This window comes from Panthera onca, chromosome B2, assembly GCF_046562875.1.
Source record: "Panthera onca isolate mPanOnc1 chromosome B2, mPanOnc1 haplotype 2, whole genome shotgun sequence".
Taxonomy (NCBI): Eukaryota; Metazoa; Chordata; class Mammalia; order Carnivora; family Felidae; genus Panthera; species Panthera onca.
Window position 1 is genome coordinate 148,073,778 of NC_138343.1, and position 13,043 is coordinate 148,086,820.

The following is a 13,043-nucleotide window of genomic DNA, read 5'->3' on the forward strand; positions in this document are numbered from 1 at the left end:
TTATTCCTATATTTTTTACTTTTGTGTAAATTTTTTCAAATTCTATTTTACTTCCATCATTTTATCTTAGTCTACGTCAGTGTATTCACCTCTTCAAATGTTCAAATGATCTCCTTTTTTTTCTTTTTCTTTTTTTCTTTTTCGTTTCTTTCCTTTTTCTTGAATGCAGAAAATGAAAAACTTCATTTTTACTTTCAATTTCTATTAAAATATTTTTCTTTAATTTTTCACTATATTTTTTGCTTTTATGTAATTTTTTTCAAATTCTATTTTACTTCCATCATTTTATTTTAGTCTACTGCAGTGTATTCACTTTTTTAAATTTTCAAGCGATTTCCTTTTTTTCTTACTTTTGTTAAATCTTTTTTCTCTTTTTCATTTTTTTTCTTGAGTACAGAAAAAGAAAAAATTCATATTTATTTTTAGTTTTTATTAAAAATATTTTTCTTTGATTTTTTCTACTATATTCTTTACTTTTGTGTATATTTTTTCAAATTCTATTTTACCCCCATCAACTCATTTTAGTCTACTTCAGTGAATTCATTTTTTCCAATTCCCAAACGGTTTCCTTTTTTTTCTTCCCCCCCTTTTTTCTCTAATCTGTCAAACCACTTTCAACACCTAGACCAAAACACACCTAGGATCTAGCATCATATATTCGATTTGTGTGTGTGTGTGTGTGTGTGTGTGTGTGTGTGTGTGTGTGTGATTTTTAATTTTAGTATTTTCTTAACTTTAATTTTATTTCAATTCTTCTACCTCATTAATTCCTTTTCTCCCTTCAAAATGACAAAATGAAGGAATTCACCCCAAAAGAAAGAGCACGAAGAAACGACGGCCAGGAATTTAACCAACACAGATACAAGCAAGATGTCTGAACCAGAATTTAGAATCACGATAATAAGAATACTAGCTGGAGTCGAAAATAGAGGAACATCCCTTTCTGCAGAGATAAAAGAAGTAAAAAATAGCCAGAATGAAATTAAAAATGCTCTAACTGAGCTGCAATCACGGATGCATGCAGCGGCGGCAAGGATGGATGAGGCAGAACAGAGAATCAGCGATATAGAGGACAAACTTACAGAGAATAAGGAAGCAGAAAAAAAGACGGAGATTAAGGCAAAAGAGCATGATTTAAGAATTAGAGAAATCAGTGACTCATTAAAAAGGAACAACATCAGAATCATAGCGGTCCCAGAAGAGGAAGAGAGAGAAACAGGAGTAGAAGGGTTATGTGAGCAAATCATAGCGGAAAACTTTCCTAACCTGGGGAAGGACACAGATATCGAAATCCAGGAAGCACAGAGGACCCCCATTAGATTCAACAAAAACCAACCATCAGCAAGGCATATCACAGTCAAATTCACAAAATACTCAGGCAAGGAGAGACTCATGAAAGCGGCAAGGGAAAAAAAGGCCCTAACCTACCAGGGAAGACAGATCAGGTTTGCAGCAGACCTATCCACAGAAACTTGGCAGGCCAGAAAGGAGTGGCGGGACATATCCAGTGTGCTGAATCAGAAAAAATATGCAGCCAAGAATTCTTTATCCAGCAAGGCTGTCATTCAAAATAGAAGGAGAGTTAAAAAGTTTCCCAGACAAACAAAAATTAAAGGAGTTTGTGACCAACCAGCCCTGCAAGAAATTTGAAGGGGGACTCTCTGAGGGGAGAAAAGATGAAGATAGAAATAAATAAATAAATAAATACCAAAAGCAACAAAGATTAGAAAGGACCAGAGAACACCACCAGAAACTCCAACTCCACAAGCATCATAATGGCAATAAATTCGTATCTTTCAGTACTCACTCTAAACGTCAATGGACTCAATGATCCAATCAAAAGACATAGGGTAACAGAATGGATAAGAAAACAAGATCCATCTATATGCTGTTTACAACAGACCCACTTGAGACCTAAAGACACCTTCAGATTGAAAATAAAGGGATGGAGAACCATCTATCATGCTAATGGTCAACAAAAGAAAGCCAGAGTAGCCATACTTATATCGAACAACCTAGACTTTAAAATAAAGACTATCAAGAGATGCAGAAGGGCATTGTATCCTAATCAAGGGGTCTAGCCACCAAGAAGACCTAACAATTGTAAACATTTATGCGCCAAATGTGCGAGCACCCAAATACATAAATCAATTAATCACAAACGTAAAGAAACTCATCGATAACAATACCATAATAGTAGGAGACTTCAACACCCCACCCACAGCAATGGACAGATCATCGAATCAAAAAATCAACAAGGAAACAATGGCTTTGAATGACACACTGGACCAGATGGACTTAACAGATACATTCAGAACGTTTCATCCTGCAGCAGAATATACATTCTTCTCCAGTGCACATGGAACGTTCTCCATATACTGGGACACAAATCAGCCCTAAGTAAGTGGAATGCTCTAAGCCAGTTACGATTCCCTCTTATCATTCAGTTCTCAGGGAAAAAAAATTGTCACCTCCTCTCAGAGGCCAATATAACAACCCAATTTTATTTTTATTTCATTTTTAGAATTTTTAGTGTTTATTTATTTAGAGGCAGAGTGCAAGCAAGGGAGGGGCAGAGAGAGAGGGAGACACAGAATCTGAAGGAGGCTCCAGGCTCTGAGCTGTCAGCACAGAGCCCAACTCAGGGGCTCAAACTCAGGAACCGTGAGATCACGATCTGAGCCAAAGTCGGACGCTCAACCGACTGAGCCACCCAGGCGCCCCGTAACAACCCAATTTTAAAAAGTGCTCCATCGTATTATAAGAGTCATCACTACCTGAAATGACCTTATTTATTTACCTGTTTTACTTGTTCACTGTCTGTCCCTTCTCATTCCCATCTGCTGGTACAGTCTCCACGTCGTGTGAAAGCTGACACTCTGTCTTGTTCCCCAGAGAAGGTGTCCGCTATATTGTAAGTGTTCTGTAATTACTGTCTGAATACACTCTAGAAGGTGGAGTTGAGTCCATACTGATACCGAGGCAAGAACATCTGAGACTACTAAGTGATCATAAGCACCCAGATGATTTGTAAATGGAAGTCTGATCGTGTCACCTCCCTCCCGTAAAGCACATTAATGTCAGCGTCCCCTTGCCGGTAACAAGTGGAACACGTCTAGACTCCGAGCAGCGCCTGGGGTCTGCAGCCATCTGCTAAAGCTTTGTCAGGTATTTGTTGAACACCTACTTGGTGCTGGGCATGTTGACGGGTATTTTTGAAGGGCATGGTGGGCGATTCCAATAAATAAACAAGCAGTGTGGTAAGTGTCATGTTAGAGAAAAGTGTCATGTCAGAGAAAGTATCACTTGTATGGATCCCATGGGAAGGCCAATTTCACTCCTGCCTCCCCCAGAAACTTCCTCTTTACTCCAGCTGTGAGGGCCCTCTGTCTGTCTCTGTCAGTTTCACACCTCCAGCTCTGACTTCTCAAGTTCATCCTCGTCCGAAATCCCTCTTCCTTCCTACCAACCCCTGAACATTCGCATCAAATGCTTTCAATTCCAATTTGCATTTTCAGTTCAAACTCTTTTCTGACGCCTTCCCAGATTCCTCGTGGAAAGTTAGCTGTCTTCCTCTCTGCTCACGGACCCTGACACACGTTTATTAAAATCTTCCTTATGCTGTGTTATAATCCCACACTTCGGGTCTGTCTCATACCAGACTTTGAGTTCCTTTAAAACAGAAACTAAATCGTCCTTGTCTTTTTAAGCACCTTACAGAGTATCCAACATGTGGCACAGAGCCATTGTTTAATGAATGTGGATATTACCAGGGAACCCCGGTTTTTCTCATGTCAGCATTCTAGACATGGTGGGGACAAAGGAACTTAGAGCAAGTACATCTCTGATATTACTTCCCAAAAATACATGGGTCCACTTCTAAGAGAACATACTCAAAAAGAAAGCATCAGTGTCCATGTGTTATGTACATTTATCCAAACTCAAATGGGATGCAGAGACTGGAATGTCATTTAAAAATATAAAGACACGATAAAAAAAATTTCAAGGGGCGCCTGGGTGGCTCAGTGGGTTAAGCCTCCGACATTGGCTCAGGTCATGATCTCACGGTTGGTGGGTTCGAGCCCCATGTCGGGCTCTGTGCTGACAGCTCGGAGTCTGGATCCTGCTTCGGATTCTGTGTCTCCCTCTCTCTCTGCCCCTCCCTCTCTCTCTCTCTCTCTCTCTCTCTCTCTCTCTTTAAATTTAAATAAACTTGGGGCGCCTGGGGGGCTCAGTCAGTTGAGCGGCCGACTGCGGCTCAGGTCATGATCTCATGGCTCATGGGTTCAAGCCCCGCGTGGGGCTCTGTGCTGACAGCTCGGAGCCTGGAGCCTGCTTCCGATTCTGTGTCTCCCTCTCGCTCCGTCCCTACCCCAACTCATGCTCTGTTTCGCTCTGTCTCAAAAATAAATAAACATAAATTTTTTTTTAAATATAAAGACATGAACCCAAGGAAGACCTCTCGGGTTAAAGAACTGTCAACAGACTGCTTCTTTGTTTTTATAGCCCAGACTTCATGGGATGTACAGATTTTTTGACACAATATTTTTAGCCCAGTATTTCCATAGGAAACATTTATATTCAACCCACATTCAAAAACTCAGTGAGACACTCTAGACTAAGCACGCAGGGTGAGACCTCAGCTTCCGTCCCCGGTGCCGCAGGCAGAAGCCCAAGCAGGACGGTGGCTTCGCAGAGCTCGCAGGACATCGACAGCCTGGCACACGGCCTACGATCGCGAACTCTGGGACACAGGCAGAGCCCCGCGTGGCCGTTTTTCGTGCGGAAACACCAACTGGCTTCTCTGAATAATTCTCACCACCGGACGGTTCCCGGGTCCCCAGCTGCTGGACATCCACCGCTTTGAGTATGAATGTGCTTCTCGGCCCGAAACCGTGGCTTTACCCCCCACCTTGTCCACACCATCAACTTTTCCCGAACCTGGTGACCAAAGACCGACTCTGGATGCATCTTTCTCAATCATCGTTATTTTTTTCTTTGCCCCACTTTTCTCATGAATTCTGTGTTTACCGTTCTGACATCTAGCTGATCATTGCACACCTCTCCGAACAGCCACAAAGAGTGGCCACTGAAACGTGCTATTTAGAAGCCGGGAAAACAGACTCTAGAGGAATCCGGCTTTCCTGGTGGCTCAGCCAGCTCACAGGAGCACAGGACCCCCACGCAGGGCTCTCACTCCCCCCTTCCTCCCCCACCAGCCTCCACGATGACACGTCTGCCTCACAACATGGCTCTGGATCCAACACCAAAGCGGGCTGGTAGGCGAAAACAACAACAACAACAACGCTGTCGTGCTTTTGGCTATGAACTTCAGTTTGGGAAGTGCTGTCACACACACCGCCACGTGTTAGAGTCGCACATCCCGCGAGGCAGATGACAGGCAGTATTCTCTCCAGGCCACTGGAGTGGGAAACATGTACGCAAGGGGCGCCCCCGACGTGAAGCATCTGAGAAGGCAGGAACTTTCCGTGTCAGGCACGGTTCCCGGAAAGCTCCAGCGATGCGTAACGTGCAGCTTCTTCCCTGAGGAAGCTCTCACCATCTAGTGGCGAACGGGGACGCGTACATCAAGAAGCCCAGAGCAGTATGCGAAGGGCCCCCCACCCCGAGACACACAGCAGGTTGCTCAGGGAAAGAAGGTTATCACCGGCGAGAGAGGACTGGGGAAGGCTGTGTACACAAGGCCATGTTTGGGTTGCTTCTTTGCTTTGCTTTTTGTTGTTGTTGTTGTTGTTGTTGCTGAATATTTATTTATTTTTGAGACAGGGAGAGAGCAGAGCATGAGTGGGGGAGGGGCAGAGAGAGAGGGAGACAGAATCCAAAGCAGGCTCCAGGCTCCGAGCTGTCAGCACAGAGCCCGACGAGGGGCCCGAACCTGTGAACTGCAAGATCATGACCTGAGCTGAAGTCGAATGTTTGACTGACTGAGCCCCCCCAGGCACCCCACTGGGCTGCTGCTTTGAAGAGTGAGACCTCAGGTCGAGTAGGGAAGAGGGGAGGTATGAGGGCAGGTGGTTCCAGAGGGAGAAAAGGCGTGTGCAAACGTCCGGAAACAGCAAAGCCCTGAAGGTGTGTGCGCATGTGACGGCGGGTCGGAGACCGCTGGAAAGCAGGGGGGTCGGTGACAAATGGCACTCTTCTGACTTTATCTGATAGTCAATGGGCAGCCACTGATAGGTTCAACCGGGAGAAAGACACAGATCAAACATGAACTTGGAACGACTGACTGTTGGCAAGACACCCAGGCAGGAAATGAGCATGATCTAAATTAAGGCAGGGATGGTGGGGATGGGGGTGTGTTTGAGAGACCCTTGTATGGCAGAAAAATAACGGTCCGGTGGTTAGTTGGATATAGGTAATGAGTGAGGGCAAGAAAGCAGGAAGGATTCCAGATCGTCAGCTCATACATGTTGGAGAATGGTAATACTTTAAACATTTTTTTTAATGTTTATTTATTTTTGAGAGACAGACAGAGACAGAGTGTGAGCAGGGGAGGGGCAGAGAGAGAGGGAGACAGAATCCAAAGCAGGCTCCAGGCTCCGAGCTGTCAGCACAGAGCCCGACGCAGGGCTCGAACTCACAAGCTGTGAGATCATGACCTGAGCCGAAGTCGGACGCTCAGCCGACTGAGCCCCCCCAGGCGCCCCTAGAACAGTAATACTTTTAATATGAGGAGAAAAAAGACGGATGGGTCAGGGAGGGCAGAGGAGGAGGGAGTAGGCATTTGGTTGGGGGGGCAATTCTAGAGGAATGAGGAATGTGCGGGGAAACTGAGGAAGAGGGGCCAAAGGGTAGAGATGGGCCACAGGGCATCCTCCCCAGCGTCCTCCCTTTCAAGCCAGCAACGCTACCAGCCCTCCTCTCCCCAGGTGTGTTTCTTCAGTCCTCTCCTGCCAGGACTGAGGAGGGACAGACGGGGGAGAAAGACCCTGGCCGTGATGGGAGAGTCAGACCGCGATGTCAGGGAAAGGTATGTACAAATTTCAGAGGACCACTTACCGACACTGGATCGAAGTCCTACATAGCGAGGGGGCAACCGCGATCTCCTTGGCCTGCACGAGTCCCCTTACGGCATCCCAGAGGTCCTCCCCCACAAGCTGCCCGTGACATTGGTCCATCCTCCGCGTGGGTTCCACGCGGCACCCTCTTGAGATCTCGCGAGGCTTCGACCTGCCTTTTATTATTATTATTATTATTATTATTATTATTATTTGCCCAAGTACAAGATAAGGAGACATCAGCTAACATCCCTATTCTGTGAGCTCTCTTTTCATCTGCGACCTACTTCTGTGAATCCGCGAAGCAACTTTTCTCCCAAGTCATTCAAATGAGATGTTCACATTCTCCAAAAACAACTTTGCGTTGGAATTCGCTCTCCTATGCACCCAAAATAAGCTTACATGTTAAAAAAAAAAAAAAAAAAATACCTGACCTTACTAGATCCCTTCTTTCTTAATGTCTCCGAATAACACTTTTTCACAACTTACGAAAGAAATATTTATCAGAAGAGTGGGCCCGGTACATGTCTAGACATCGTTAGAGGCTCTCCAGTGTTTGGCACACAGTAGGACTCAATAAATATTTGTTGGAAGAATGAAGAACCAACAGTGATCATTCCGTGAAAGGACACTGGCCAGTTATTTTGGCAAACACACAAAACCAGGCTAAGAAGTGAGCTTCTGTCTGTGAGGCTAAGAAGTGAGCTTCTGTCTGTTACACAAAGCCTACCATCAAGAGCGGCAAATCACAACTGGAAACAAAAAAACATTACTCAAGTCCTATAAACAGGATATAATTAAGAATTGACTTGCTCTAAGCCAAACTGGCCTTTTAATGAGTGCTAATCAAAAGAGTCTTGCTAAGCTCAGGCATTCTTACCTGTCAAAGCTTAAATTCGGGGCCCTACACACCAGCTCCTGATGTAGAAAATAAAGCGGCGTAAGTGTTTAAAAATCCAGACGTCTGCAGAAACCCCACGCCAGGGAAGGGTCGCATGTTGGTCTGTCCCCAGGCTTCTCTCTCCATAAAGACTTCAGAAGCAAAAAAAATCGGATTGTAAATATCCAAAGTCTCAGTAAATGACATGCTCCCCTCCCCACCAAGTCAAGGGCCCTTGTAAACGGCGTGATGGGCTTTGGCTCTCTTGAACCACAACCGTGAACACAGCAGCGACTCGGAGTGAAACACCCGGATGAAACCAGCTCAAAATCAGAACGGCCTGATGACACGAACAGAACAGCTGTGCCACCAAAAGCTAACACTGGTGGGTTTTTTTTTCTTGCACCATATACAAAAATAAACTCAAAATGGATTAAAGACCTAAATGTGAGGCTTGAAACCATAAAACTCCCAGAAGAAAACACAGGCAGTAATTTCTTTCACACTGGCTGTAGCAACATTTTTCTAGATGGGTCTCCTCAGGCAAGGGAAATAAAAGCAAAAATAAACTATTGGGACTACACCAAAATAAAAAGCCTTTGCACAGTGAAAGAAACCACCAACGAAACAAAAAGATGACCTAATGAATGGGAGAAAATTTTTGCAACTGATATACTAAATAAGGAGTTAACATCCAAAATATATAACTTCTACGAGCAATGCCAAAACAAAAACAAAAACAGGAAGTCTGATTTAAAAATGGGCAGAGGACCTGAACAGAAAAAAAAACCCATCCAGATGGCCAACAGACGCACGAAAAAATGCTCCACATCGCTCACGGTCAGGAAATCAAAACCACAATGAGATATCACCTTACAACCGTCAGGACGGCTAGAATCAAAAAGACAAGAAATAACACGTGTTGGTGAGGATGTGGAAAATAAAGAGAACCCTCGTGCACTGGCGTTGGGAATGCAGACTGGTGCGGCCACTGTGGAAAACAGTATGGAGGTTCCTCAAAAAAATTAAAAATAGAACTACCCCATGCTCCAGCAATGTCAATACTGGGTATTTACCCAAAGAAAACGAAATCATTAACTCACAAAGATAAATGCACTCCTATGTTTACTGCAGCGTTATTTACAAAAGCCAAGATACAGAAGCAACCTAAGTGTCCATTGAACATTCAGATGCAGGAATGAGGAAGACGTGACATATATGCAGCGGAATATTACACAGCCATGAAAAAGAATGAGGTCTTGTCATGGGCCACAACATGGACGGACCCAGAGGGTACTGCACGAAGTGAAATAAGTCAAAGGCAAATTGATGATTTTACTTATATGTGGAATCTTAAACACACACACACACACAAATGAATAAACAACAGAAAGCAGAAACAGACCCATAAATACAGAGAACCACCTGGTGGTGGCCTGTGGGGGTGGGAGGGGCGGGAGGATGGGCCAAAATGGGTGATGGGAAGAGGGAGATACGGGCTCACAGTGACGGGATGAAGAGGTCACAGGGATGAAAGGTACAACACAGGAGTAAGGCAAAGGTCCCGGAACAGTTTGTGTGGTGACAGATGGCAGTTACACTGTGGTGAACACAGCGTGACATATAAACTTGTCTAGTCCCTGTCGTGCGCCTGAAACTAATGCAACGTTGTACGTCCACTATACTCCAATTTTAAAAAAGCTTTCGTAAAACTGTAGTATAGAATTCATTGACAGTGACGGGCATCCCTGGACACACTGTAGAAATATGATTAAGTCTCCTACTTGAAGAAGGGAACATCACCAGCTCATCATATCTTTTGAAGAGTTCATTTAAGTCGCTACTGGGCATATAGTTTACCAATTTTATTGCAATGCAGTATGTTTTTTTTTAATGAAATAATGCCACAAAGCTGACTTTTGGCTAAAATGCTACTGAGCTTGTGAGAGTTTTATGTGAGGGTATGCAGCTTTGTACTGCTCACCGGACAAGTTCAGGGCCCCAGAGAACCCACCTAGGGTTTTCTCGCTGGAGAAAGTTCCTGAACTAGTGAACACACTAGTTCCTGAGTCCCTTGTTAAGTATTTCCTCAAGACATAGACATAAAGAAGTCCAGAAGTATTCAGGCTATACCAACAAAAACAACAATAAAATACTTACTATAAATAACTAGGTTACCTGGGGTGTGTGTGTGTGTGTGTGTGTGTGTGTGTGTGTGTGTGTAAAAGTGGATTAAACGAAAAGGAAAATGAAATTCTATTTAGAGAGTGCAAATGATATTTTATTTAGGGAAGTCAAGTCTTGAGTCCTTTGGATGTCTGTACAAGAATATTTATGGCAGCATTCTTTATAGCCTCAGAAAACTAGAAAGAAAATAAATGCCCTTTGATACGGGAATGAGTAAAATATCGCTCATCTACACCACACAATATTATTCAGCCAGCATGAAGAATTAGGTAGAATATACGCCAGTTGACTCAGTGAGATTTCTAGGTAGCACGGCTCATTGAGCCAAGGTATCGAAAATATGTATAATGTCCTTATTTTGTAAAGCAAACAATAACACAGAAGCCACGTGTGCTTTCTCTCCAGCCCTGTTGTTCTTGAGTTTGAATAACAAGTTCAGATAATGAGATTTCATTATAGTGAAAGACACCTGCATAGGCATCTGTATACGTGTGTGTATATGTATGTGTGTGTATATATAGAGAGTTAGTTAGTCATATAGTTATATAATTATATGTGTACGTCAATAAACAGCATTATTCCACTTTTCTAAAAGATCTCCACATTTATAAAAGTATTTATGTAAATCCATGTAATAAAATTCTACTCACAATTTCTAAAAGGAAGAAATGAAACAGGTAAATTGTTTTAACTTGTATCGTTCGGTTTCTTCCGGTATTTCTATCCCTGTAAACAGTATCTACACTGGGTATGAGCCGATGTCTGGCACATTGTAGGTACTGCCTTGTCCTTGTAATGACCTTCAGAAGGAGATGCAGGTGAGGAAAATGGTTCCCGCTGAGGTTAAGACGCTTGGCTTATGTAACCCCATAGCCAGCAGGACCGGACCTGTCGCCCGAGGCCGCCCAACTCCCAAATCATACGGACTACTCACGAGCCTCCTGAAACCCTTGTCTGATTCTGTCACATCAGACCCGCGTGGGAAATCACACAGACTCAGCTCCAACAATGGACACGCTCTTTGCCACTAAACGCTTTGATGACTGCACTCACCACCCACCCCTGAGTTCCTGGGCCCTGGGATTGGCTGAGGACGGCATAGGATTCTCAGTGCTCAGCAATCCCACATCCATGCAGGGGAGGCAACTGGTAAACCCTAGACGTCGACAACACCCAGGTGACAACATCCAGGTTTCATTTGGAGAACCTCAAGACACGAGTCCCAGGTGTTTTGTTGTCCAAGAACATTTATTAAGTGTCTCCTCTACACTCAGAATAAAGACTCTTTGAGCAACATGTTGTAGGGTCGTTAGTGCATTCCAATCTGTGGCACCGGGACTCAAATTTTATCAGACTGAGTCTTTGCGGGCAGGGTTGGCCTAAATCAATGCGGAAAACGGAAGCCTGTATTAAAACACACACCGTGGAAACTAACGGAGGAAGCCCACAGATACACCGTCAGCAGCCAGCCAGCCACTAGGCCAAAGAGAAGGTGTAATCAGGGAAAATCGACCCGAACCATTTCCTATTGGAAGGGGGAACGTGCTGGGAACAACAGCCCCCCTCTTACACATGTGCTCGCGGAATGTTCAGCTGAGGCCCCGGTGTAGTTCTGCATCACGATGAAGCTGTAGGACCAGTGGCCCGGCGCCCTGCTGACCACGCTGGCTTTCTCCCTTCAGCCCCGATCCACCTGGGTGTTCAGTGTCCGAACTCACGTCGTCACCTTCGGCAGACTTTCCACACGCCCTGCTGAGCACCCCTTTCTGGGGGCTGATCCGCCTTCTTGGGGACCTAGTCTCTCCTGTGCCTCTGGGAGGTTCTCCCCAGAGCGCCCACTGATTCCACCCTCGGCCCGGAGCCCCACCTCTTGCGAGGTCTCTCATAAAGTGAAATGTGATCGGTCATTGGGAATTAACTAATGACATGCGCGGTTCCGTAACCTCTTTCCTGGATGAAATACGGGAGTAAAGGTAATCTTCTCCAGATTCTGATGCAACCCTATCCTTTTGTTTTTCTATAAAGAACGCAGAGCTGACAAAGTTTTATCTTCATAGTCTTTTCGGGACCCATGGTCCGCCCGAAGCTTCTGGACGGCCTGCAGGCACATTCCAGCACCTGTTGGTGTGGAGCCACGAAGAGGCAGTGGCAGGAGAAGTCAGGAGCTTAGCCGCCATGTCAGACTGGGACGTGAACCCAACTCCGCAACTCAGCAGCCCCGTGACCTTACACAAGCTCCTTACCCTCTTCCCGTCTCAGTTCCCTCATGTCGAAGGGGAACGGCAGTATCCCCGGCTCCCTAGATCTCTGTAAGGATTAAATGAGAGGCTGATCACTTCCATCTCTGACCAACAAGTGAGAGCTTTAGTAACTCATTCACAGTGAACCTCGAATAAGGACATTGACACGAGCCTGTGCGAAACCAGCACAAATCTCCCCATTGCTACTGCCACCAAGGCAATGTCCCGCAAGAGATACAGAGATGCCCCTTCGTAAACTGTCTGCCTGGGCGCCCGGGTGGCTCAGTCGGTGAAGCGTCCGACTTTGGCTCGGGTCACGATCTCACGGTTTGCGAGCTGGAGCCCCCGCATAGGGCTCTTGGCTGTCAGCACGGAGCTTGCTTGGGATTCTCTGTCTCCCTCTCCCCCTGTCCCTCCCCTGCTGGCACTCTCTCTCTCAAAAATAAAATAATAAAAATAAAAATAAACTGTCTGCCCAAAGCAAACTTCTTCCAGTCCTTAGAACATGCTCCGTGCTTCGCCGCCCTTACGCTTGGAGTCTGTTTTCCACCTGCAGTGCTGTCTGCACACCCATCTCCCGCAATTTCCACGCTGGCTCAAGGCCGGCCTCAGCTTCCCATCATCAGTGATGCCTTCTCTGAGACTCCAGGCAGAGGGGTCTCACCTGGCCTTTGCCCTTGTCTCCACTCACTCAGCCTTCCTCTTAGCACGCAGTTT

General features: G+C 45.3%; 1 protein-coding gene across 2 annotated transcripts in view; it reads right to left on the reverse strand.

Moving 5' to 3' along the window:
- PDE10A (phosphodiesterase 10A) overlaps nt 1–13,043 on the reverse strand; it is a 605,914-nt gene that overhangs the window by 558,177 nt on the left and 34,694 nt on the right. The gene's annotated exons all lie outside the window — the stretch shown is intronic.